This window comes from Rutidosis leptorrhynchoides, chromosome 5 (genome assembly GCF_046630445.1).
Source record: "Rutidosis leptorrhynchoides isolate AG116_Rl617_1_P2 chromosome 5, CSIRO_AGI_Rlap_v1, whole genome shotgun sequence".
NCBI lineage: Eukaryota > Viridiplantae > Streptophyta > Magnoliopsida > Asterales > Asteraceae > Rutidosis > Rutidosis leptorrhynchoides.
In genome coordinates this window covers 203,031,694-203,059,377 of record NC_092337.1, presented here as the reverse complement: position 1 = coordinate 203,059,377, position 27,684 = coordinate 203,031,694, and the positions used below count along the sequence as shown (strand labels likewise).

At 31.3% G+C, this 27,684-nt stretch overlaps 1 pseudogene; it reads right to left on the bottom strand.

Annotated features, from left to right (window-relative positions):
• Nucleotides 1-723: 723 nt before the first annotated feature.
• LOC139849233 (CENP-B homolog protein 2-like) lies at nucleotides 724-27,684 on the bottom strand (annotated as a pseudogene).

Below are 27,684 nucleotides of genomic sequence, written 5' to 3'. Positions count from 1 at the left end.
CATGTAAATATAAATCTCAATTAATATATATAAACATGGAAAAGTTCGGGTCACTACAAAGATTCTTCTTTGTTCATCATCTTCTCTTCATCTCTTTGGTGATTTTAGGGGTTTTGTAACCCTAAACTTGAGGTATGAGTTTTATTGTTTTAAAAGTCGATTTTATGTGTTTAGATAATGTTGTTAGTGTTAAAATGAAGTTTATTATTTCATACAAACCCTAAATTTAATTTGTAAATTGGGGTTTTTGTGGGTTAAAAGTTGGGGAGGATGATGAACTAGTGAAATTGAATTAGTATGTTAAATGGGCTGTGTTCTAAGACTAATATTTGTTATCAAGTGTTGTAAATTTTTAGAGGTTTGGTTAACCATGAATTTTGGTTAGAAAGATGATGAGTTTGTGAAGAAACAAATTGGTAGTTGAAAAGTTAGTATGATTGAAATCTAAATCTGAGTTGACTAAATTTGACTAAGATGACTTTTGAGTATAAAAGTTAAGAATTGATGTTTAAAAAGAGTTACAGTAGAAACTCGATAAATTAATACTCGATTATTTAATAAAATCTCTAAGATAATATTTTTTTCCGGTTCCGACTCGGGGATAGGGTGCTAAATTAAAAATTCGCTAAAATTATAAGATAATACAATTTTGATAATATCTTTAGACCCCATATAAAATATAAATTAATAATTCCTTATACAGTATATAGCATATTACATGAATTATTTATGAAGGTTTTTTGAAAATGACTCAATTGTCTTTTGTTTTTTGTTGAAATCAATTTCCCCTTGAATCTCGTCTCTAATTTTCCTTAGCATGGTAAGAACTTCTGGTGTTGTTTTCTCATAGCTCAACAAGAAATTATTCATGTGATTGCCGCTTTAATAGCTTCGTTTCGCGAAGGGGGCTCCACTGTAGAACTTTCATCATCTTCTTCATCGATATCATCTTTATTAATTTCAATAACGTTTTCAATAATTTCTTCATCAGTCAGCAACTATGCAACTACATTTTCTTCTGGGTGAATCAGAACATCTTCGACATCCATTGCATTGCGATAACCCAACTCCTTTATCAAATTCTGGCATTCTTGAGTGCTTTCACCACCTTCATCTGAGTTCTCAAAAGTCATGTTATCTGTTGATCGAAGTTTACAATGACGAAAGCAGTTTGCAATTGTATTTGCACGAACATCCATAGTCCATGCTGAAATTGCAAGATTCATTGCATCTAATACATTTATTTTTGCTGGATTTGGAACCCCTAATTCATAACCCTCCAAAAGGCTTCTATAAAATCGACGACGATAATGCATCTTAAAAGCTCGTATGATCCCCGCGTCACAAGGTTGAATTTTTGAAGTTGTGTTTATTGGCAAAAAAAATAATTCAACATTTCATAATCCTTCAATAATTTTTGGATGAGCAGGGAAATTATCCACAATCAAGAGAATTTTTCTTCCAACCATTTTTTTATCAAGTTGGTGAACATATTCTTCAAATAACACACCAGTCATCCAAGCTCGTTTGTTAGCACGATACTCATAGTTCAGACTGTTCAAGTTTACATTCTTGAAGCACGTTGGTTTAGCATATTTCCCAATAATCCATAAAGGAAGTTTTTCTGAACCGTCCTCATTACAGCAAATAGCAACAGTTAGTCTTTCCTTATTTTGTTTTTTCCCTTCTAGCTGCATTGTTGTAAGGGAATGATCCGGTTGAAGTCTAAAAAACAAACTTGTTTAAGATCAAAACATGTAAATAATTACATCACTAAAGTACAAAATATAATATAAAATAATAAAAAAACAAACATGTTTCATCCATATTAAAGATGTCTTTCATTTCAAACTGATCAACTTTGTCTCTTATGGATTTTAATTTGTCCTCCATGCCCTCCATTTCAACAGATCCACTCTCTCCAAAACGCCAGAAATTTTTAATTCCATATCTTGCTTTGAACTTTCCAAGCCAACCAATAGAAAAAGTAAAGTCCAGAGTATCCACTGGATACACATCTTTCATGAACTTTTTTGCCTTCCCGATAATTAGTTCACCTGTCATATTCACATGTTCTTGATATTGAAGAATCCATTCATAGAGAGATTTTTCTAGGTCAGGAAATTTTGTCGATTTGTGTCGCTTAACATCGCCTCTTTCGGGAGCAAGTGAGAGATACTCTAAAGACTGCTTAACTGTATTCGATATTGTCGCTTGACTCACCTGCAAACCATAGTTACTATGAACCCATTCTTGCAATTGCTTTTGAGTGAGACTTGGATTATCCTTGTTGTGCTTGCATAATAAGGAAGGGAAGCCATGTTGTGTGTATGATTTGTTTGTGTTAACCTATTTTGATCTTATATTTATATAGAAAATATTTTTAATGTCCATAAAGTGATACATTGAACACAAGAAGCATAATAAGGTGGGAGATTGAAGGTTTCTTTCAAAATGGGTCGTTCATTTGATATACACGCATTGTATACAATAATTAGTGGAAGGTTGAAAGGTGTTTGTAAACTGAGTATTCTACTATAATATATAAATTATTAATTATTAATTTATCGATTAATTAATAACTCTTTTAATTAATAAATTTTGGTGGTCCCAAGTGTATTATTTTATAGAGTTTCTACTGTATATTGGTTAATGTGAAGTTTGTAACAAAACTTGTTGCATTAGATTAAGGATTAGAAAAGACTTATGTAATAAGTCTTGTGTTTGTTTAACGATGTCAAAAATGTGTTTTGTGAGTTTAAAAGATAAATCCTATGTGTAGTTGACCTTGTTTGACCAAATGAGTTTTGTGGGTCAAATTGAGTTTTGTGAATTGTAAAGACTTATGGTTATGGTTATAAGTCATGGGAGTAGTCAAAAGATGTTTAGAGATGGGGTTGAGGGTTTAATGATGAACCCTTGATAGTTGGTCTTGAATGACTAAGATGATTATATATATATATATATATATATATATATATATATATATATATATATATATATATATATATATATATTTATATATATATATATATATATATATATATATATATGTGTGTGTGTGTGTGTGTGTGTGCGCGCGCTAGGTTGTATTACTTGGATATTGATTGTTGACCGTGCTTTATTAAAGTTGAAAGAGTCTTGCATAGACTCGTGGATTAATTGTGCATTGTTATTGATAATCTCTCAACCAAGGTGAGTACAATAAATATGTACATGTATGTGCATGCGTTTAGGGCGTCCCGGACGCCAGGTATATTGTTTGATTGTGGGGGAGTCCTCAGGACAATGGTTACCTACTTAACGTTATGCGTTAAGTTTGAGGTCATGCATCTGAGATGCAGGTGGGGCCTCCAGGTGTGCTCGGTACGGGGCACACCAGAGTGCCCAATTTGGCACTTCAGTGTATTGTTGGAAGTCTCTATATTAGTGTTCGGTACGGGGCACTTCTGGAGTCGGCATCCGGGATGCCGAGGGGGTTTGTATCATGATGATATGGTCATGTAGTCACCCGGAAAATTTCGACTAATTTTAAATCAAACTCTCGATACAATTTAATATCTTTGACACGATAAGCAAAGTCTGTTAGGTTGAGTCTCAAAAGTTTTGAACTGTTTCATATATGCAATTACCCTTCGACTTTTCTCGACGATTCACGAACAACTATTTGTAAATATATATATATATATATATATATATATATATATATATATATATATATATATATACATACATATATATTTCTATTTGAAATATAATATAGGATTTAACTGTAAGAACTAAATTTAAAAATAATCAACGTTATAATAAAATTGTTATTTAAAATGAATCTATAGATATAGATATGTGTATAAATTATATATAAAAAATAAATATTAAATGATGGTAATATTCGTGTGATGTTTCGATCGATATTAAATAAGTTAAAAACGAACTTATGTAATTTTAAATAAACGGTGATCCGAAAATGAGTTTTATAAATTTTAGGCTTACTAAAAATGTATTTAGGATTTAGTTGTTAAATTTTAACACTTTTTATATTTTTACCCAAAAATTGAGAGGGACGGTTGATGTAATTTTTTTTATTTAAATTAAGAATCGAATTTTATACCATAACGACCAAAATAAATAAATACAGTTAATTTGAAAATAAGGAATTTTTCTGAGGACTTTTTATCCACCACTGATTAAACAACGGGGTACGATTTAGTAGTCTATGAGAACTGTCGGTATAATCAAACAACTTAGTGGCTGCTAACATTTCTTTTCATTATTTAACTTGTTAGCACGTTTTGTTTTTTTCTCTGGTTGATTCAATGAATAAGTGTAATATTTATTATTATATTATTTATCTTACATTACATATATTACTCATTCATTCACCTCCACACAAACCATAATCAAGTTAATGGCTGCTTTGCTGTTTACTTTTCAAATTACGTCTTGATTGAATTCCTATTCTTATAATATATTATTATATTATTTTAATATTATTATTATTATATAAAAATTCATACATGCAGTCAACTTGAAAACTCATATTACTGTTTCCACTTTGTCTCATTTACATATAATATATATATATATATATATATATATATATATATATATATATATATATATATATATATATATATATATATATATATATATATATATATACATACATACATATATATATACATGTATATGATGCATACATGCATCTCTCATCACAACAAGACCAATTATAATCTATATATGTACATGCATCTTTTCTGTTCTAACTTCGGGTAGTGTTAAATCAAACCCAACGGCTTTGATGTCTTATTTTTATTATTATTTTTTTTTACATTGAAAATCAACAAAACCCATCAACCCCATAACCACCACTACAAAACCCGTTTATTTATTCTTGCAAATTTCTTCTTGTTTGGTTGTAACCCAAACCCGCCGTCATCACCTTAGTTCACCTTCAATCTACCATCGAACACCCTTCAAATACCACTCCCAACCCGTTAAACCATAAACCATTTGATCACCATCGAAGTCACCATCAACAGACCCTTTTCGCTACTGCAGCTGTAACCATATTTTTTTTATTCTTCTTTTTCCTGTCGAGCTACAACCGAGACCCAACACCACTTTTTTCTTCACCCCTCTTCATTGTGAGCACACCCAAATAACCACCATTCTCGACCTATTACTACTATTTTCTGTTTTCAATTTGATACACCAAGAACCACCATTATCATGAAACACCACCACTCGATCAATTTTGCTATAACACGATTGCTTTTAATGTTGCAGCCGAAAAACCAATACAATCACACACCACCCTCTCCATTACCACTTTAAAAATTTATGACCACCAAATTAATAAAGATGATGATAGTTTAAAAAGTTTGGCACGTTCCTTTTATTTTTTTGCTGGCCGACAAATATTAATCAAACTACCCCACTCATACATACCCACTAACTTCTTGTTATTTATAAAAAAAACTGAAAGTTATAGCATAAAAGTGGCTAGGTGGTTGATTAATTTATTTCCATTCGAATTTCGGCTTCAGACAATTTGGGTTGTGATTCTATGATGATATTTATGGGGCCGTATTCAGCTTGTTTGGACTATGATCCAAATTTTTCCTTTTCGAACAAACTGAAACTAGGGCAATGAATATTAAGGGTGATGATGAAACAGTTAAATGATGAAGATGGTAAGTATGATAGAAACAAGAATAATGATCGAGTATATTTATTTTTCTGTTTAATCTCCTAACTAACAAACCAAAATCAATGGAGTGTTTTGGTATCGGGCTTCCATGGGCTGTAATGATGCGAGATGATGATAATGAAGATAATGACCATCGAAGATGATGATCGAGATATTGAGGGTGAGTATCGAAGATTTTGATGATGAGGTTTTGATGAAACTCGATGATGATGTTAGGAAATTGATGATGATACAATAAGGGATCGAGTTGTGGTCGTTGCTGCTACACTTGTTGACTTTCTTTCTGCAATTGATGAGCCATACCACAAACCCAATTAGTAATGGACTTAAACAATATTGGACTAGGTTAAACACTCTTGGGCCTATCTTAACGGTTGGGTCGCTAGATTACCAGAGCTTATGTTGGGCCTTTCATGTGTTAGATTCAAGAAAAAGAACAGAAAGAGATGCCGGATAAATAAATATGGGTGTAACATTAAACAGATAAACAGAAACGGAGGAGTGATTATGAGTGTTGGGATTTAGCGAGAGTTCGCGGGTTCAAGCCTGGGCTATGACACTTATTTATTTTTAGGCTTGTTTGGAAGGTAGCCCTCTTTTATAATTATGATTATTATTATTATTATTATTATTATTATTATTATTATTATTATTATTATTATTATTATTATTATTATTATTATTATTATTATTATAAGTATTAGTAAAATTATTAGTAGTATTATTATCATTATAGTTATTAATATAAATATTAGTATCATTATTAGTATTAGTAAAATCATTAATTTTATAATTATTATTAGTATTCATTATTATTAAAATTAACATTTTTATTAAAGGTATCATTTTTATTAAAGTTATCATTTTTTTATCATTAATATTAAAAGTATTTTTTTAAAACTCTATTAACATTATTATCATTATCTTTATCATTATTGATATTAACTTAGTATAATTAGAACTAGTGTCTGGATAAACGAATGAAATACATAAATATATATTCAACACATATCACCTAACAAAATATTTTTATCATATAAAAGGAATATATGAAATATAAATATACGATTAATATAAAAATAACATCATTAATAGGTAATATAAACAAACTTATTCGATTACGAGCATGTGTATTAATATATATACACAAATGATATAGGTTCGTGAATCCGAGGCCAACCCTACTTTTGTTCAATGTAGTCATATGTATTTTTACTACAAAATACATTAGGTGAGTTTCATTTGCTCTCTTTTACTCTTTACATTTTTGGGAATGAGAATACATGCGCTGTTTTTACAACTGCTTTATTAAATGCTTTTGAAATATAGTTTTGAACTGTGAATACATGAAATGCTTTTATAAATATTTGACGAGTTAGACACAAGCAAAACATTCCTCGAATGAATTATTATGCAGACAGAAGTTCTGCGGATTATTGTTGAATTATGTGGATATGATAATTGCCACAGTTGAATTATGTGGACATGATAATTGCCACTATTGAATTATGTGGACATGATAATTGCCATCATTGAATTATGTGGACATGATAATTGCCACTATTGAATTATGTGGACATGATAATTGCCACCAATTGATATGAATGTTATGTATCGAGAGAATGATTTTATACACAGGTTATGTGTATGTTATTTTTGTGCACGAGATATGTGTACGGTTACTAAGATTTATGAAAGATGATTTCATACACGAGAAAGGTGTACTGTATTTAAAAGATATCGCATGTACAATACAGGTGGGTATAGGATTCGGGCCCATTTGTACCATGCAGGATTTAAATCTTGTGGTCAATCAAAATGATGAATTTTATTGTTTTATGATAAACTTATGAACTCAACAACCTTTTGGTTGACAATTTAAAGCATGTTTATTCTCAGGTATGAAAGAAATCTTCCGCTGTGCATTTGCTCATATTACATGGAGTCGTTCATGGCATATAGAGGTCCGTTCATCGCAATGGTACCAGATGTTATTTTATCCGTTCAGGAAAATTTGGACGGGGTATGACTTGTGGTATCAGAGCGGTGGTCTTAGCGAACCAGGTCTTGCATTAGTGTGTCTAACTGATAGTTGTTTAGATGCATTAGTGAGTCTGGACTTCGATCGTGTCTGCATGTCAAAAGTTTTGCTTATCTTTTCGTGTCGAAAATTACCTGCTTATCATTCTTAGGGAATCATTTACTTATCATCCTTAAGTTTAGACGTGTCTTACTGCCACTATTGCATCGATAGTGTATAGACAAAATTCATATCTTAGCGTGTCTGTTATTGTTACCTTTGCCTGACAGCTTCCGTAGATTCCTCCGTAACTTATGGGATTTTAGTATTATATATGCATATGTAAGTTATGTATTGCAGGATACTAATCTACATCCTATAATCTATTTCTTATTAAAAAATCCTTCATCTGATCGTACGAGATGAATTCTCAATCAGTTCGAATTCCTTGAATTCCGACAGCTATTCCGATATGGAGTTTCACCTAAACTCCGAAAGCAGTGTCACCAGAATGAATCAACCAATTCATATGATGGGTTCGTTGTCGACTTAATCAATGGAGACGTGAAGAAAGCGATCTCTTCCACCAACCGAATTTACCTCTTGGCGATGAACCTGAAACACTTACCGGCGAACCTGTTTGTAATACTATTTTCTCTCTCATTTCCCGAATTTCTCGCCAAGATTATATTCTATCTAAAATTCTAAACCTTATTCATTCGATCGTTCCTACCGACAATCATCTCGGAGTAATAAGTGAACGAGCTTCGCACCCGAGTTGTAGCCTTGGAAAATATAGTGCAAAATGTACCAACTTCAGCAACATCACCGGCACCATCAGTACCATCAGTAACAGCACCAGTATCATCAACAATCCATGCCTCAACATCTCAATCTGTACCTCGAGTATAATTATCGTTCTGCATCATTTATCTTCGTTCGACATGGCGATTATATAATATCTAATGTTTTAGAGATTATATATTTTTATTCTAATGGTAAATCAAATGAGTCTAATATCATATGGACTCATTAAATCCATGATTACATCTGAAGAAAATATATATGTATATATGTTTTCATAAAGATTGTAATTGAAAATTCTTTGGTACAAACTGTTAATGATGAAAATATTTTAACGGGTAGGTAATACCCGAGGAATATTTAAGATTTCACATTAATAAGTTACACTGTACATTCTTCGAATCTGATTCAACAAGTCATTTACTATTCTACTTACATCTACCAATATACGAATCTGTTCACCACAGAATAACCATTTTCATTCAATTTCATATTTGGATTTTGATTTATCAGAATCCAACAAGTGGCATAATGAAGAACACATTTGACGAAATAAAAATTTGATAGAAACAAACAAATTAACTACGAAAAAAAAAATTGTTAAGAATCCACTCTAACTGTTCCATCCAACTGTTCCTAGCTAACTGATTACATTTTATTTATCGCAATTTAATTATCGCAATTTACATTCTTGCAATTTTATTTATTGTCATTTAATTTCTGTTATTTACTTTACGCACTTTATTTATCGTCATTTATTTTCTGTTATTTAATTTACGCACTTTAAATATCGGGACACGTATACAAGGTTTTGACATATCATATCGACGCATCTATATATATTATTTGGGATCACCATAGACACTCTATAGGCAGTAATGATCGAGTTCTCTATACAGGGTTGAGGTTGATTCTACAATAATATATATAGTTTGAGTTGTGATCGAGTCTGAGACATGTACACGGGTCACGATACGTATTAATTAATTCGAATAGTATATATTAAATTATATATGAATTATTGGACAGTCAACTGTAGACTATCGACTGTGGACTAATGACAATGGACAATTAAAATGAATTAAAATATTGATTATAACATATGAAACTAAACAATTCTTCAAGTTTGCCACTTGATTTCATTTTAAACCTCATTTGCATCTTGACGATTACAATCTGCGTTCAAATCTTTCATGATTCTTGAAAACACCTCAATCGGGAGGATGAACCAACCGTACTTCATCTACGGAAGGAAAGATTTATGCATATAGTTATGCACCTGAGAAACTCTCAGCAACTGAGTAAAAGTTTAACACGTAGCCGCGTCAGATCCTTTGACATTTATTAGTAAAAATAACTTTGCGATCCCTTTTCAAAGTAGACAATTTTGTCACAGCTCCAGCAAGTCAACTTCGACTTTTCATTCGAAGTAGCCTTACTATAATCCTAATATATACGAATACCCTTTTGATACAGGAGAATTCTTTTATATTCCACCATATTACCAGCAGACGTACCAGCAACCTCGTTGCTTCTTGGCTTAAATCTCTCTGATAAATCATTATATTTATTCATTGAAACCCTATTATATACTCATCCGCATCTTGTAATGAGAACTGCCATACCAATTACCAGGAATCAGCAATCAGTACTTTGAAAACTCACAGCATATCTACATCAACAGTTATATGTATGACATTTATCTCTTAGAATTATGATCTCTCATTCTGAAATTCTGAAAAGCACTTAGTCACAAATCAATACTCTGAATGTTGAAAAAGCTGAATGAAGTAGCAGAAACCATAGACAACCGTAAACAACCTTAATCATCGGAAGTTTAATGATAAAGAATAGTATGTTGGAAAAGCTCAGAAAAGTTGGAACGAAAAAACAGATTGAGCTAACTACGAAGGAGACCAAGGACAAATACAAGGACCATACCATATATTCAAAGAATCCAGGTAATTCTGGATCCGATGAAATCTTCAACGAATATCTTGCTCCGTACTCATGTTAAAATCTTGCGGAAAATTTTTCTTCATCAACCATCGAACTTAGAAATTCCAAAATATCATCATAAATATCTTCGATATTTCTGAAGATATTTTCATAAATATTCTCGTCCAAAATTATTTATCTCTTCGTGCTATCTGTATTACATCATAAAGGAAACTATTTTAGTTTCTAAATTTCTTTAAAATTCGAGTTTGAATTATGAATGGTTTTTGGAGAAGTGTTGGGAATTGAAGCATGAGTTAGTATAATATAATGACGTCAGGCCAACGTGGTTATATTACAGTAAGTCATGCTAAATTTCTAATGGAACGTGATGATGATTCACAGATCTTACCCTCATCATGTGCCATGTTACATAACTCTTTCATTCTACTTAACCTCTAAACATATCAAGAGATTATTTTCTTGATAGTTCTATCCTTACCGTGATTCCAACAGTTTACTAATTAATCATAATATTACATTTTCTTTCTGATTAGAAGATTTCCTTAAAATCCTTGAATCCCGGAAATCAACCTTGACTACGTCAGAAAATAAGACGAAACTTTATTACCTCATTTCACTCTTTTGTAATAGCTTCACCTATACTCTTCGAGTAATTGAATCGTTTTATCTATATTAATCAATAATGATAAAACTCTAACCCATATTCGTCATGAAAACATTTTTATTATTAGCCATGACGACCTCACTCAAATTTCGGGACGAAATTTCTTTAACGGGTAGGTACTGTAGTGACCCGAAAAATTTCGACTAATTTTAAATCAAACTCTCGATATGATTTAATATCTTTGACACGATAAGCAAAGTCTGTTAGGTTGAGTCTCAAAAGTTTTGAACTATTTCATATATGCAATTACCCTTCGACTTTTCTCGACGATTCACGAACAACTATTTGTAAATATATATAAATATATATACATATATATATATATATATATATATATATATATATATATATATATATATATATATATATATATATACATATATATACATATATATATATATACACATATATATATATATATATATATTTCTATTTGAAATATAATATAGGATTTAACTGTAAGAACTATATTTAAAAATAATCAACGTTATAATAAAATTGTTATTTAAAATGAATCTATAGATATAGATATGTGTATAAAGTATATATAAAAAAATAAATATTCAATGATGGTAATACTCGTTTGATGTTTCGATCAATATTAAATAAGTTAAAAATGAACTTATGTAATTTTAAATAAACGGTGATCCGAAAATGAGTTTTATAAATTTTAGGCTTACTAAAAATGTATTTAGGATTTAGTTGTTAAATTTTAACACTATTTATATTTTTACCCAAAAATTGAGAGGGACAGTTGATGTAATTTTTTTTATTTAAATTAAGAATCGAATTTTATACCATAACGACCAAAATAAATAAATATAGTTAATTTGAAAATATGGAATTTTTCTGAGGACTTTTTATCCACCACTGATTTAACAACGGGGTATGATTTAGTAGTCTATGAGAACTGTCGGTATAATCAAACAACTTAGTGGCTGCTAACATTTCTTTTCATTATTTAACTTGTTAGCACGTTTTGTTTTTTTCTCTGGCTGATTCAATGAATAAGTGTAATATTTATTATTATATTATTTATATTACATTACATATATTATGCATTCATTCACTGTAACAACCCAACCCATTAACCTTCCGAAAATGTGCCACAAAAAAAAAATTTCTGGAACAGTTGATCTGGACGGCGTCCAAAAGCTTGGACGGCATCCAGCACTTAAGACTGGGTCGGCGTCCAGCCATCTGGGACGGCGTCCAGATGTACTAAAACATTCTGATCAGTTTACAACACACACGCGGGCGAAAAACCCGCTTTCCGACACTTTTAAACCAAAACACTTTCACAATATATTACAATAGTTTAAACTAAGAGTTTTTCACAATAAAAATCGAGTTTTTACGACACCGGGCCCACATCGACCCAAAATACCACAAGTGACTATTTCGACCCATTAGTTTATACAAAAACATAGACCGAGCATGGGATTGGGGACACGCTACCCAATCCTAATCAAATCCAAAAGCAAGCCCACTAGTCCTCGCGCTTACCCGAGCCACCGCATCCGTGCAATCTATAAAAATGTAAACAACGAGAGGGTAAGCTAACGCTTAGTGAATGATAATATACTACATACATATATATGTATAAAGTGGACACGCCACACAAATATCAAATACCGCATACCGAAGCATCCATGTATAAGGCAACTACCCTAAGCATACCGTACGATCTCTAAGCAACAAGCTAAAGATATCAACAAAGTATAAGTTCATCAACGACGATGTGAACAACGCCAATAAGCTACATCCGGAGGGTTAGCTACATCACGACAATACAACATTATACGTATACAATATTTAATATGCTAAACAATCACAAACACAATATGGTTAACCATAACGCTATGGTGCTACCGGCTCGTGGTTCACACCATACGTATTTGAGTCATACTCTTTTATAGTGCTACCGGCTCGTGGTTCACACTTCGACGCTACCGGCTCGTGGTTCACGCCTCGTTTTATAGTGCTACCGGCTCGTGGTTCACACTCGATGCTACCGGCTCGTGGTTCACATCTATTTTTATAGTGCTACCGGCTCGTGGTTCACACTCGATGCTACCGGCTCGTGGTTCACATCTATTTTTATAGTGCTACCAGCTCGTGGTTCATACTCGATGTTACCGGCTCGTGGTTCACATCTATTTTTATAGTGCTACTGGCTCGTGGTTCACACTCGATGTTACCGGCTCGTGGTTCACATCTTATCGCACACATGTTATGGCACTACTGGCTTGATGGTTCATACCATAACACCAAAAAATAAATACGCCATATAAACGTACGTATAAATACTCCACTCACAATATTAACCCTTCGCCATTGGGGTTATATAATCCACATCACACGCCCATGTGATAACGTACACACAAAGTGTGCACCTCGTCAAAGGTGGTCAACCAAAATGCACAACCGTGCCAATTGGACCTATACACAAGTCCATCAATCCACCTATATGTGAAGTGAGCTCTATAACGGAGAACCACTTCACCCGACCCGCACCCATCCTACACATACATATGCACATAGGATATTAACACTCACCTTGTCGCCTTGCTGAATGCTTCCAAGTAATCCGCGACTCGTCAATGAAAAATACCTATTCCATTATCATAAATACCACAACATAATTAGGGTGGATTTACAAACCAACCCAATTTACACTTAGTGCAATTCCGACCAAAATGCACTTCCAAGCACAAACCGCGCCCAAACTAACCAATAATCACTAACACGAGTGAAAATGGTCCTAACACGCCAATTAAACCCGGACACAAGTGTTAAACACGTGTCATACCCATTTTGACACCAAAACCCTAATTTGACCCATTTCAAAATTAGGCAACCAAACACACCCAAAAGTGTTCCAACACTTACGTAATCACTAAACCTAGTGATTAAACTCAAGATCAAACCCTAATTAACGCTAAAATGTCAACCGACCTAAAACCCGCCAAGTGACAAGAATAACAAGTCACCATAAACCTACTTCATCATCTAGAAGGGTTTTACAACAAACTACCTCAAAACCCTAACTTGAATATCAAATCTAACAATTGAAATTCGGAGTTTGAGCTTACCAATACTACCACAACGTAGCTAGGAGCGAGATGAACAACTTTAGAACCCGAGCTTTAGCGAGAATCCGACTCCTTCTTCTCCAAATCCACCTCTCTCTCTCTAAAACCCTTACTCTCTCTCTAGATGAGGTTGAGAGTGTTTGTGTGGGTGTAAAGTGATCCAAAAATGATCAAGGGATCAGCCTTGAAGGCTTCAAACCGGCACCCAAGTGAAATTACCATTTTACCCATTTATAACAAATTAAAACAGCTGGCTCGACAGACAGTTTGGACGGCGTCCCAAACCTTGGACGGCGTCCCACCTTTTGTTGCTGGACGGCGTCCCCCTATCTGGACGGCGTCCCCATCTACTACAATATCAGAAACAGAAACAGGGTGTTACATTCACCTCCACACAAACCATAATCAAGTTAATGGCTGCTTTGCTGCTTACTTTTCAAATTACGTCTTGATTGAATTCCTATTCTTATAATATATTATTATATTATTTTAATATTATTATTATTATATAAAAACTCATACATGCAGTGAACTTGAAAACTCATATTACTGTTTCCACTTTGTCTCATTTACATATAATATATATATATATATATATATATATATATATATATATATATATATATATATATATATATATATATATATATATATATATATATATATATATATATATATACATGTATATGATGCATATATGCATCTCTCATCACAACAAGACCAATTATAATCTATATATGTACATGCATCTTTTCTGTTCTAACTTCGAGTAGTGTTAAATCAAACCCAGCGGCTTTGATGTCTTATTTTTATTATTATTTTTTTTTACATTGAAAATCAACAAAACCCATCAACCCCAAAACCACCACTACAAAACCCGTTTATTTATTCTTGCAAATTTCTTCTTGTTTGGTTGTAACCCAAACCCGCCATCATCACCTTAGTTCACCTTCAATCTACCATCGAACACCCTTCAAATACCACTCCCAACCGGTTAAACCATAAACCATTTGATCACCATCGAAGTCACCATCAACAGACCCTTTTTGCTACTGCAGCTGTAACCATATTTTTTTTTATTCTTCTTTTTCCTGTCGAGCTACAACCGAGACCCAACACCACTTTTTTCTTCACCCCTCTTCATTGTGAGCACACCCAAATAACCACCATTCTCGACCTATTACTACTATTTTCTGTTTTCAATTTGATACACCAAGAACCACCATTATCATGGAACACCACCACTCGATCAATTTTGCTACAACACGATTGCTTTTAATGTTGCAGCCGAAAAACCAATAAAATCACACACCACCCTCTCCATTACCACTTTAAAAATTTATGACCACCAAATTAATAAAGATGATGATAGTTTAAAAAGTTTGGCACGTTCCTTTTATTTTTTTTGCTGGCCGACAAATATTAATCAAACTACCCCACTCATACATACCCACTAACTTCTTGTTATTTATATAAAAAAAAAACTGAAAGTGATAGCATAAAAGTGGCTAGGTGGTTGATTAAATTATTTCCATTCAAATTTTGGCTTCAGACAACTTGGGTTGTGATTCTATGATGATATTTATGGGGCCGTATTCAGCTTGTTTGGACTATGATCCAAATTTTTCCTTTTCGAACAAACTGAAACTAGGGCAATGAATATTAAGGGTGATGATGAAACAGTTAAATGATGAAGATGGTAAGTATGATAGAAACAAGAATAATGTCCGAGTATATTTATTTTTCAGTTTAATCTCCAAACTAACAGACCAAAATCAATGGAGTGTTTTGGTATCGGGCTTCCATGGGCTGTAATGATGCGAGATGATGATAATGAAGATAATGACCATCGAAGATGAGGATCGAGATATTGAGGGTGAGTATCGAAGATTTTGATGATGAGGTTTTGCTGAAACATGATGATGATGTTAGGTAATTGATGATGATACAATAAGGGATCGAGTTGTGGTCATTGCTGCTACACTTGTTGACTTTCTTTCTGCAATTGACGAGCCATACCACAAACCCGATTAGTAATGGACTTAAACAATATTGGACTAGGTTAAACACTCTTGGGCCTATCTTAACGGTTGGGTCACTAGATTACCAGAGCTTATGTTGGGCCTTTCATGTGTTAGATTTAAGAAAAAGAAATAGAAAGAGATGCGGGATAAATAAATATGGGTGTAACATTAAACAGATAAACAGAAACGGAGGAGTGGTTATGAGTGTTGGGATTTAGCGAGAGGTCGCGGGTTCAAGCCTGGCTATGACACTTATTTATTTTTAGGCTTGTTTGGAAGGTAGCCCTCTTTTATAATTATGATTATGATTATTATTATTATTATTATTATTATTATTATTATTATTATTATTATTATTATTATTATTATTATTATTATTATTATAAGTATTAGTAAAATTATTAGTAGTATTATTATCATTATAGTTATTAATATAAATATTAGTATCATTATTAGTATTAGTAAAATCATTAATTTTATAATTATTATTAGTATTCATTATTATTAAAATTAACATTTTTATTAAAGGTATCATTTTTATTAAAGTTATCATTTTTTTTATCATTAATATTAAAAGTATTTTTTTTAAAACTCTATTAACATTATTATCATTATATTTATCATTACTGATATTAACTTAGTATAATTAGAACTAGTGTCTGGATAAACGAATGAAATACATAAATATATATTCAACGCATATCACCTAACAAAATATTTTTATCATATAAAAGGAATATATGAAATATAAATATACGATTAATATAAAAATAACATCATTAATAGGTAATATAAACAAACTTATTCGATTACGAGCATGTGTATTAATATATATACACAAATGATATAGGTTCGTGAATCCGAGGCCAACCCTACTTTTGTTCAATGTAGTCATATGTATTTTTACTACAAAATACATTAGGTGAGTTTCATTTGCTCTCTTTTACTCTTTACATTTTTGGGACTGAGAATACATGCGCTGTTTTTACAACTACTTTATTAAATGCTTTTGAAATATATTTTTGAACTGCGAATACATGAAATGCTTTTATAAATGTTTGACGAGTTAGACACAAGCAAAACATTCCTCGAATGAATTATTATGCAGACAGAAGTTTCAGAAGTTCTGCGGATTATTGTTGAATTATGTGGACATGATAATTGTCACAGTTGAATTATGTGGACATGATAATTGCCACTATTGAATTATGTGGACATGATAATTGCCACCATTGAATTATGTGGACATGATAATTGCCACCAATTGATATGAATGTTATGTATCGAGAGAATGATTTTATACACAGGTTATGTGTATGTTATTTTTGTGCACGAGATATGTGTACGGTTACTAAGATTTATGAAAGATGATTTCGTACACGAGAAAGGTGTACTGTATTTAAAAGATATCGCATGTACATTATAGGTGGGTATAGGATTCGGGTCCATTTGTACCATGCAGGATTTAAATCTTGTGGTCTATCAAAATGATGAATTTTATTATTTTATGATAAACTTATGAACTCACCAACCTTTTGGTTGACACTTTAAAGCATGTTTATTCTCAGGTATGAAAGAAATCTTCCGCTGTGCATTTGCTCATATTACATGGAGTCGTTCATGGCATATAGAGGTCCGCTCATCGCAATGGTACCAGATGTTATTGTATTCGTTCAGGAAAATTTGGACGGGGTATGACAGGTCAAACCTCGGGATGACATGAGTTATCCTTGATTGAAGTACGAGATGAATTGATTGTGGTTGACGGTATGCATACACGTATATATTTGTTGTATTCACTAAGCGTTTCGCTTATTCCGTTGTTGTTTACATTTTGTAGGGCCAAGGCAAGATATGGATAAAGATAAGCTAGGCATGTAGCTTATTAAATTGATGATGCGATTGTGTGCTTTAAGATGCGGATGTATGTGCTATTTGTGAATGCTAGAAGCCTTGATAGGTACCTCGGGTGGGATAGATATGTCCCAATAATCATGCTTTGATCTTTTGATTATCGAATTGTCAAATGAGTCATGTTTACCACTTAATATGTAACGGGTCGATTTAATATCGAGTTTGGTAGTTATGGTGTAAATTTGTTGAAAGTTTTTGTTTAAATGTGGATTTTGTAACTGTTGAGAAAAATGTAAATTTCAGTCTAATGGTGCACCGCATTTGATCTTTGTAAAAAAAATGTTGTCGTTTTTCCGAAAATGAGTCAAGTTCGTTTCAGGTCATCATAGATGTCGTTGACGGTACGGTATATATTTATATGTGCATTTTACGAATTAAAATACTCGTATAACATTTTAAAATTGAAAACTTAGCAAAATAATGGAAGTATTGCAATTTTACAAAATTGGGTCACATTGCATAATCTTTGATTTGGTTGAAATTTGATGGTCAAAGTTTGATGCTTTGTTATCTGAAGTGGTCAATTGCCGTCTAGCTAATTACAATTTATTTTTAAATTTTTATTCTTAGCATAATATACTCGTTAGTTCTCCATGGGTATGAGCTGCCTTCATGTTGCTTTTGACTAGATCATATTTTATTCATTCATCTCATTATTATATCACATGATTAAATAATTTTTAAATAAAATATATTGTTTTAATATATTTTAATATTAGTATGCGAGAGTTTATTTCTAGTAACTTTGTGTTTGTATTTATTCGTCCACTCGTCAGTCTTCATTGACATTTTGGTTTATATTTTCTAATTGATACTTAAATATCTTTGTTAAAGTATACGAGTATATTAGATAGATTTCGCAATTGTAATAAAAGATAAAAAAGTAGTTTTGCATAATTATTTATATATTTAAATTTGTTATAATTCAGTAGGCTTATAACTAATTTTGACCTAAGCCTATACAATCCTTAAATATGGTGTGTATATGTGTGTTCATTATCCACATATATATAGTACAAATTTTTACTATCCATATTTGACTAATTACCATCCATATTTTACTACTAAATTTACAACACTCCCCCTTGGATGGTAATTTTTTTTTTAAAGAACAATTAATACTGCCTCGTTAAAAACCTTACTAAAGAAAATCCAGTGGGATAAAACTTTAGCTAAGGGAAAAAGAGTGCAGCATAGAGTTGACTTCCCCTCAAGTAGACAACGCTGAGTCGTCACATCTTTTGAACTTGCCTCATGCCAATATTGTGAATGTATGTTTTGAAAAACAGCGATTGACAGTGCTTTGGTATAAAGATCAACAGAGTTGTTGATTGAACGTATCTCATTTTAATCTGGTTGTCTTTTACGAGATCTTGAGTATATGAGAAGAATCTGAGGTTTTCATCTGAAACTGTATCATCTAAATCTTTTATGTACAAGTTTGGTCCACGTGATTTGTCTACAGTCTCCTTCATGGTTTGTTCAAACTGTTGTTTCAATTCCTATTCCCTTTCAGTCTTTTTCTGAGCCTTACTAATATACCATTCTTTTCCATCAAACTTATGACCGTTGAGACTGTTTATAACTTTAGCGCCTCGTCAGCATTTATGTTTTGTTCTGTCATTTTTTGATACTCTTCTTTCATTTGTACTATGTAAGCTGTATTATCTTCATAGATAGTTGTTAGGCTTTTATAGCGTTCTAGTCCACAAGAATCAATAATGATTTGTATCATTGATCTTAACTAAAATCATTCCCGAGTAGCTTCATGTAATGCAATCACTTCGGCATGATTTGATGATGTTGCAACAAGTGTTTGTTTTGAGAACGTCATGATATTGCGGTGCCTCCATTTAGGAATACATATCCAGTTTGAGATTTAGCTTTATGTAGATCGGATAAATAATCTGCATCTGTATAACCAAACAAATCTTGTTTCGAGTTGTTAGAATAAAATAATTATAAATCAGTAGTTCCCCGAAGGTATCAAACTATTTGTTTGATCCCATTCCAATGTCTTTTGGTAGGGGCTGAGCTGAACCTTGTCAACAAATTAACTGCAAAAGAAATGTCAGATCTTGTATAATCTATAAGATACATAAGAACCTCAATTGCACTAAAATATAGAACTTCCGATCTGTTAAAATTTTCATGATCTTCGCAGGGATGAAATAGATCAGTGTCAATATTGAGTGATCTAACAACAATGAGTTTGTCTTTAAAAAAAAATGTTTTAAAATCTTTTCGGTATAAGTTGTTTGATGTACAAGTAAACCATTAGGCATATGCTCAATTTGCAATCCAAGGTAATACTTGGTTTTTTCAAGATCTTTCATTTCAAAATAATTCTTTAGAAGTTGAATGATTTCATAGATCTCTTTATTTGTTCATATGATGTTAAGAACATTGACATAAACAACTACGATCTCATATCCGAACATTGTTTTTATAAAACATACGTGCAAAATAAGTTTATATTTATACCCTTTTTTTTATCAAGTAGTCATTTAATCGGTTATACCACATACGTCCCGTTTGTATAAACCCACTTAGAAATCTTTGTGATTTAATGGAATATATTCCCTTGGGTTTTACATTAGATGCTTATGATACCTTAACCCTTTAGGTATATTCATATATATCACTATTAAGTGATCCATACAGATAAGTAGTAACAACATTCATGAGATGCATTTAAATAACTACCAGGTTGATTAAGTATCTAATAAGTAATTGTATCCATTACAGGAGGATAATTTTTCCTCCTAATTCATTTCTGGTCTTTGTGGGAAATATTGAGTTACAAGTCTAGTTTTGCCTTGTAACTTCATTTGCACATTTCTTTTCGGATAAAAATTCATTTGTATCCCATACGTTTCACATCTTTAAAAGTGATAACGATTGATCCGAAAACTTTTCTTTTATCGAGCGATTCTAATTTAGCTCTTATTGCTCCTTTCCATTGAGCTCAATCATGTCCATTTTGTATATTCAATGACAGATTTTAGTTCCAGATCATCATCTTTATTCATGATGTCATTGTAACATTATATGAAAATATCTCATAGAGATTTTAGTTTCATTTCGGTTCCATAATATTGCATAATTTATCGCAATTTTAGTATTTACATTTATCAATATCCTCTGCAGAAGGAATATTGATTTGTGGTTCTTCTTGAACACTTTCTCTTACCTCATTATCAGCTGATTTTCTTTTTCGAGGATTTTTATCTTCGGAACCAATTGATCTTCCACGTTTGATGCGTGGCAAAGACTCAACAGTGACATTATTGCCAGCTTTTGGAATTTCAGTTCGAGCTGGAGCATTTATCGCTGGTATATATGATTTAGTCACTTTTTTATATCTGTAAATGCATAAAGTAATTAATTTGCAAGTTCTTGCATATGCATTATTTTTGAACTTTCGTTTCACATTCTTTTGTGCGAGTTCAATATACCTTAATTGATGTTCGCATCATGAAGCATCATTTTATTTTTTATTTTTATTTCTCCCCCTAATCTAGGGAACAATGTTTTATTAAAATGACAATCAGCAAAACGTGCTGTAAAAACATCACCCATCATGGGTTCAATATATCTTATGATTGAAGATGTTTTATATCCAAAATATATTATCATCTTTCTTTGAAGAACTATTTTATTGTGTTGTGGTGATACAATTGGAACATACACTGCACAACCAATGTTTTAAGGTAGAAAATATTTGGCTCTTGGCCAAAATCAAGTATTAAGTGAAAATATTTACGACTTCCACATGGTATAATGCGAATTAATGTCGCAGCATGTAAATTTACATGTCCACATATAAATATTGAGAGATTTGTACTCATTATCAATTGTCTAGTTATTAGCTGTAAGCGTTTATCTATTGATTCAGCTAAACCAATTTTGTGTATGCACATGAGCAACTGGATGTTCAACAACAATCCCTATAGATATATAATGATCATTAAATGCTTGAGATGTTAACTCACCAGCATTATCAAGTCTCATCCTTTTAATGGTGTAATCAGAATAATGTGTTCTCAACTTAATAATTTGTGCAAGAAACTTTGCAAATGCCATATTACGGCTTGATAACATACAAATATGAGACCATCCGCTAGATGCGTCTATTAGAACCATGAAATATCAAAATGGTTCACATGATGGATGAATTGGTTCATATATCTTACCTTGAATTCTTTCAAGAAACATTTGTGATTCTTTATCACAATATACTTTTCATTAATCACCATATGTGCTTTCCATTAATCACCATATGTGTTTTTTTTTTTTTTTTTTATAAATCACCATATGTGTTTTTTTTTTTTATCATATATCCTTTTCACCATATACGCTTTTAATCATATGCGCTGTGTTTTTCACCATATGCGGTTTTAATCATATGCGATTTTCATCATATGCGTTGTGCTTTTCATCATATTCGCTTTTTATCATATGCGCTTATCATATGCGATGCGCTTTTTATCATATGCGCTTTTTTATGTGAATAGTAAATTAATTAATTTTGTTTTACTATTCATATGAATTAATTTAGATTTACTATTTTGTTAATTGAGTAATATATATATACATCATATACTTGTGACTCCGAAGGCTCAAATGAATTTGACCATATAGTTATACGTTGTACCTTGCACATTAATTTTCAGTAGAAGCTTTAGATGCATATTATTTTCAGTAGAAGCTTTAGATACACTTTTTTTTTAATCACCAAATACCACAAACACTTTGTTTGCGTTTGTTCATAGTCATCAATGAAAACCATTTTCTTTAATTTTATTTTATACAATAAAATTAACGCATCATTATTCTTTTCAAAAACAATAATCTATTGTTATTGTTCACTTGTGCCATGTTTAACAACAAAAGTCAACAACCTCTGTCTTGTTTGTTGTGACAACCAAAAACAACCTTTGCTTTTGTTACCGAGAATCCAAGACCAAAAAAAAAATTAATTTTTAATTAATCTTTTATCAAAACCATAAATGATTTTATTGATCTACGTTGATATGGCCATAAAGAATTGACGGCTGACCTACTTTTGTAAGTGTATTTCGGCTATCATCCCGAAAACGCACAACGACCTTTTTTTTTTTTAGGAACTATTTGTTTCATATCTAGCTTAGGCAATTATTGTGAACATTTGGTCCCTATAAGAGCATTTATTTTTTAGACTTTTAGTTGATTTGTACTTGTCACAATTAGGGATAGCACCCGCGGGTCGTGGATGCGGATCCATTGGATCCATCACCCGTACCCGCGAATTTTTTTTTAAGAGACATCCAATTGAACCCTTGTTCGTTGAAACAATTTGACTATATTTTTACTCCCCATTATTAAACGGGCCATTTTGATGCACACTCTTAAAAAAAATAATTTGTTTTTTAAGTTTTATTATTCAACCTCCTTTTTTCAACGGTCACGTTTTTAACAAAACATTTTGACAAGTTTGGAAAAAAGTTTTTTATTGATTATCATCAAAAGTTTTCTATTGTCACTCTACTGGATGGAATTATGGTATACAACCAAAATTGCAACCCAACACTACATAAGAACAAAAAGGTTGTTTTTAATTAACATATGTATATGTGTTAAACTCGGAATAATAATAACTTATTTTAGAAAATTAACATAAGACATGTTGAAACATTTTTGTCACATTTAGCTCATCAAGTCTAATACTTATCATTGATAGATTTTATCACGTCTAGGAGATGTTTACTTTTTTCTTGTATTAAGTCCTACTTTCATTTACCTTTGTTTGGAAAAAAGTTTTTTTTTTTTTACTTTGCTTTCCCCCTTTCTGTAAAACTCATTTAAACACTTTCTTTGTTTTTTTTTTTTTAAAAAAACTTCCTTTTTTTTACGTTACCCGTAAATTATAAATATATAAAAAAAAACTTTTGTTTAAATTTTTTTTCTAGTTTTTAAAAGGCCACTTGACCAATTTTTTAATTCTTTCACAACACCTGATATCGTGATCGTGACCTTTCACCAAAGCAAGAGATATTCTTGATAAACTAAATACGGACTCGTGTTTGAAATTGTCGGCCACAAAAAAATTCATTTGATAAAAGTATATATATTTTTTTTTAGTTATAGAAGGAGACCACTTCATTTTCAATACTTCATTTTTGACAAAAAAACTATTCCATTTTACCATCCTTTTTTTTTCTTACTTTAACTTTTAAGATATACTTTTAATAAAAATACAAACTACTTTTTCTTATTTTAACTTTTAAGATTTACTTTTAATAAAAGTACAAACTACTTTTTCTTATTTTAACTTTTAAGATTTACTTTTAATAAAAATACAAACTATTTTTTTATTTTAACTTTTAAAATTATAAATTTAAGAATAAACATTAGTATGCATGAAATAAATAATGATTAATTGCATAAGTAATCATAAATGTTAGATAACATATAAAGACCCCGTCGTATTCGTATTGATCGGAATTAATCTCGACCCATGGTACCGTGTTGTCAAATGACGTGTTGCGTACATAAAGTACCGTGTTGTCAAATGACATGTTGCGTACAATCATGAGGTCTTATTAACATAAATATAAATGTTAGTGAAGTTAATAAGAGTTAGATTACAGAAAATATAATTCAGGCGGTATAACCGGCCATATATAACTTAAATAACATAAATATAAATGTTAGTGAAGTTAATAAGAGTTAGATTACAGAAAATATAATTCAGGCGGTATAACCGGCCATATATAACTTAAATAACATAAATATAAATGTTAGTGAAGTTAATAAAAGTTAGTAAACATAAATGATAGTTAGGCGACAGTGTCGACCATATATAATTTAGGTGGCAGAGCCAACCATATAATAAGAACAATACAAATGCACTAAGAACTTAATAAAAATTAGTAGTTCAAAATGTTAGTAGTCCAAAATTTGATATGTCCGAGTCTGAAAAACCTTAATAATTTCATACCTTGATTAGTGACTCGTGATCGTTTGAGATATCCTTTGATTACACTAAGCTCTTCGTGCTGATAACGTGTTATAATTCAGTAAGCTTATAATTAATTTTGACCTAAGCCTATACAATCCTTAAATATGAGAGAGTATTAATGGAAGAGAGAGAGAGTATATTTCTTATATGTAAGAAAATGGTGTGTGTATATGTGTGTTCATTATCCACATATATATAGTACAAATTTTACTATCCATATTTGACTAATTACCATCCATATTTTACTACTAAATTTACAACAAAATTTACCTTTTTTCATTTTTTCCAACATATACTAGTGGATATAGATACGGATAAAGAGCTAGTTTTCTATGTTACTTGAAGATGATCAGTTTTTAATTTATATATACGTTGAGTAATCGTGTAAATCTCTGACCATTTCCAATCCTAAATAGCCAAATAGGTATATTAATTATCCAGATTTAGAATATCACAATGAGACAAATAAAAGTACGTAACACTATACATTTATAATTCCATTCCATCAATTATTATAAAGGACTTACTAATTAGCTGTTGCTTTGCTAAATGATGGTTAACAAGAAAATTATACAATAATAAACCTTAGGGTATACAGTTAAAATAAAAAATGGTTAAAAAGATAAATTAATGATAACTTAATTTGATAGATTAAACAATGTATAATAAATTACGTGATGATATTGTTTCAACAAAGTGTTTTTATTAAATAATGAAAAGATGATAACAAGTAACAATAATAATTTTTAAAAAAGTGTTTTTATTAAATAATGAAAAGATGATAACAAGTAACAACAATAATTTAAAAAAAAAAATTATGCGGCCGGTTCGAACTGTATCGCTTTTTACCATAATGACGATTTCATTCCGTTTGCTCCCTTTTGATGTTATTTTATTTGCATTCTTATATATATTTCCTAAAGAAGATATGATCATGATGAAACGTTATTAAATAAAAAATTACTTTATACACCACCAAATTCATTGATGTGGTGCATATGCTATAAGCCTAGCTATAATAATATTGTGGAACAAAGTACGCTAAAGTTCACCCTCCATTTAATTTGATTTGTTTGGTGTTATAGTAATAGGAGACATATTAATTAAGTGCGAGGATGGCGACCACAATCATATGGTAGCTACCTAAGCTAATTCAACAGCTCGCACTCACTTTAATCTTCACTCCATTTGGATGCAATTCAATTAACTGTTTCTTCATAGACTGGACCCTAACTAGTGTCTCATTTAGACACCCGTGAACCTCCGTTAAGTTTTCTTAATTCATACAACAAAAATTTGGAAATAATTGTGTGGACGTACAAAAAGTGTCACGTTTTTATATGTTAATATTTCAATGATAATGACCAGTAATGTTAAATTCATCAATAAAGGAAGTGAAATAGAATTGATTGAACAACTAACTAAAGGTTTGCCCTGCTCTATAGTTAAGTACGTGTGTTCGGTGGTTAGGATTCAAGCCTTTCCGGTGATATACATATATATTTTTGGGCATTAGTAATTTATCACTCTACTTTAGATGGAAAATGGACTTTTGTAAAAAGGGTAAATGATTCGGACTCGGGACAATCTCTGTGTGATAGCCTTCTGAATAATTTCGATTGTGAACTTTCGGCAATGTTTTCATCATCCTGATTCACGTTTTCAAGAAATCGACCATACCGTTCAGATTGTAACAAGAATGATTTGCTTAGACATTTATTTTTTAATTATATAGTACTTATTATTATAGTAATATTAAATTAAATTAATATTAATTAATAGTAATAATATAATAAGTATAGGTACTATTTGAAAGAAAGTAGCAACAAAATAATAATTAGCAGTGATTTTGAGTTGATTTGTTATACGTTGTTTGGGATTTAAAAAGCTCTAAACTAATAATAATAGAATTTTATTAACGATAGCTCTTTTGCGAACATGCATTAAAATCATTGTACATAGCAGTTACTGGTTAATTTTATTATAGAGGTTATCAAAATATACAATATCTTAAAGCATGTTAATGACAGCTTAAGTTTATCGTTAGCAAAATCCACAATAATATTGTCTTTTAATCAACACGTCATACATTTTTTTTAAAAATCAAATTAGGAGAAAATCAAAAGAAAAACACAATGATAATTACCGAGTAAATGACAAAATGCGATTTCAAATTCTACACTTTAGTATGAAACACACAGACAATGTTTCATTTCTTCTCTTAAAATTCTTTTTTCTCTAAAAAATCATCCATGAAGCCACTTGAAGATTCCAGCTTTGATAGTTTTAAAGGAGCCCTATAAATCGGCCAGAAGCTCCGCCGCCAGTTGAACTTGCAAATCGAAGTAGAAACTTGCTAATCGAATTAGAACCCGTCGCCATCAAGCTTCAGATATGAACATCTTCAGATATTTCTCACCTCCAATTCGCTGACGATACAATCTTTTTTGGTGACTGGCATAAACGAAACATTAGCAACGTTCAT